The sequence below is a fragment of the Montipora capricornis genome, chromosome 3, assembly GCF_036669925.1.
Source record: "Montipora capricornis isolate CH-2021 chromosome 3, ASM3666992v2, whole genome shotgun sequence".
Classification (NCBI taxonomy): Eukaryota; Metazoa; Cnidaria; class Anthozoa; order Scleractinia; family Acroporidae; genus Montipora; species Montipora capricornis.
In genome coordinates, this window is record NC_090885.1 from 7174675 (window position 1) to 7177174 (window position 2500).

Consider the following 2500-nt stretch of genomic DNA (forward strand, 5'->3'; position numbering starts at 1 on the left):
ATCTTTGTTTTGAAAAAGTATACCTCATGTAATAAACTAGGGTGAAGCGAATAATGTAGGTATATGTTTTTAATGACTAGGGCTGAGACTGGGCCCGTCGTCTGCACCACAGTACCTTTTTGCCAGGACTTGGGGGAACTGAAGTCCTTTATGAACACAGGATCATTGGCTTCAAAGTCCCTATGTTTGGCGTGGTGGTCGTGGGTCTGTTTTTTATGTTCTTGCTTCTGTCTCTCCAGCCTTGCAGTGTTGGGTACTAGGAGGTCAAGCTTAGTTCTCAGCTTCCTCTTCATCAGCAGCTCTGCTGGTGTAACCCTGTTGTTGTGTGTGGTGTTGTTCTGTACTTGAGCAGAAAACGTGACAACTTGTCTTGTATGGTTCCCTCTTCCATTTTCTCTATCCCTTCTTTGAAAGCTCTAACTGCTGGCTCCGCCTGTCCATTCGAAGCTGGATGGTATGGCGATACTTTGGTGTGTTTGACACCATTCTTTGAGAGAAAATTCTCGAATTCAGCACTTGTGAAATTGGGACCATTGTCGCTGACGATGGTTTCCGGGAGACCATGGGTCGCGAAGATTTCTCTCAACTTCGCTATGGTAGCGGCTGATGTTGTACTGTGCATTAGGTGGACATCCATCCACTTGGAATGTGCATCGATCACCACTAAATACATGTGACCCTTAAGTGGCCCTGCATAATCAATGTGTACCCTTGCCCAGGGTTGACCGGGCCACTCCCATGGATGAAGTGGCGCTTCTGCTGGGGCCTTCTGGTTTAGTTGGCATTGCTGACACCTTTTTACTGCTTCCTCTAACTCACGATCCATGTTTGGCCACCACACATAGCCACGTGCAAGGGCTTTCATCCTTGATATGCCCGGATGGGCTTTGTGAAGCTCGGCTATGACTTTTGCTCGTCCTTGAGGTGGTACTATAACCCTGTTTCCCCATAGAACGCATCCACTTTCTATGGTTAATTCTGCTTTCCGGCTGAAATATGGGTGTAACTGCACATCCTGGCAGTGGTGTGGCCATCCATTAAGTGTAAACTGGTGCACTTTTGAGAGCACGGGATCGCGCCTTGTCCATTCTTGGATATGGCGTGAGCTGATTGGAGTGTGGTCCAGATGTTCTAAGAGCAAAACTGTCTCTCCAGGTACAGGAACAGACTCTGGCATCTTGGACAAGGGGAGTCGATTCAATGAATCCGCATTGCCATTTGTGGTCCCTGCTTTGTAGGCAATCTTGTACTCATATGCTGCCAAGGTAAGGGCCCACCGCTGAACTCTTGGAGAGGCTTGTTGGGGTACTCTCTTCTTCTCGTTAAAGAGCCCTCCAGTGGCTTGTGATCAGTCTGTATGGTGAACTTGTGACCGCACAAGAACTGATTAAACTTTTTCACTCCAAAGATAATAGCCAATGCCTCTTTTTCAATAATGGAATAACCACGCTCAGCTGTGTTCAGTGATCTTGAGACATAACCGATCGGGTGCTCTGTTCCATCTGCCATCTGGTGGGAGAGTACCGCTCCTATTCCATAATCTGAGGCATCACTCGCCAAGATTAGTTCTAGATCTGGCTGGAAATGTACTAGGAGGTTTGCAGACTGGAGTAGTTTCTTGGATTTGTCAAAAGCCACCTGCTGCTCAGTCTTCCAACACCACTTTGTACCTTGTCTAAGAAGCTTGTGGAGTGATTCTAGAACTGTAGCGATGTCTGGTAGGAAACGGTGATAATAATTTAGCATTCCCAGAAATGCACGCAGCTGTGTAACATTCTCAGGCACTGGGGCATTCTGTATGGCTTCCACCTTAGCTTCTACTGGCTTGATACCCTGACCATTGATCTCATAACCGCAATAGGTGACTTCCGACACCATGAAGAAACACTTTTCTTTTCGCAACCGCAGCCTAGCTTCTGACAGCTTCTTGAGTACTGCTTCTAGATTGGCGATGTGATTGTTGTCGTCCTTCCCACTGATGAGAATGTCGTCCATACGCACAATGACCTGAGGAATTCCTTGCAAGAGGTTTTCCATCGTCCTCTGAAAAATACCAGGTGCAGAGGACACTCCAAAGGGTAGTCTATTGTACTGGAATAGACCTTTATGGGTGTTTATGGAGGTGAACTTCCGAGACTCCTCATCTAGAGTCATCTGCTGGTATGCTTGCGACATGTCCAGCTTGGTAAATTTCTCACCACCTCCCAGGGTAGGCAAGAGATCCTCTGTTTTCGGTATTGGATAATTATCCAGTTTGGACACCTGATTTACTGTTAGTTTATAGTCTCCACAGATCCTTACCGATCCGTTGGGTTTGGCCACGGGCACAATGGGTGCTGCCCATTCTGAAAATTCCATCGGAGATATAATTCCTTCACGCTCCAATCTTTCGAGTTCAAGTTCGACATTGGTTCTCAATGCGTAAGGTACTGCTCTGGCTTTGATGTATTTGGGTTAGGGGGTTTTGATCCACGTAGATCTTCGCCTTTACACCTTTTAG

At 46.9% G+C, this 2500-nt stretch overlaps 1 protein-coding gene across 1 annotated transcript in view; it reads left to right on the forward strand.

Annotated features, from left to right (window-relative positions):
- LOC138039780 (uncharacterized) overlaps positions 1–2500 on the forward strand; it is an 84741-nt gene that overhangs the window by 9294 nt on the left and 72947 nt on the right. The window lies entirely within an intron of this gene.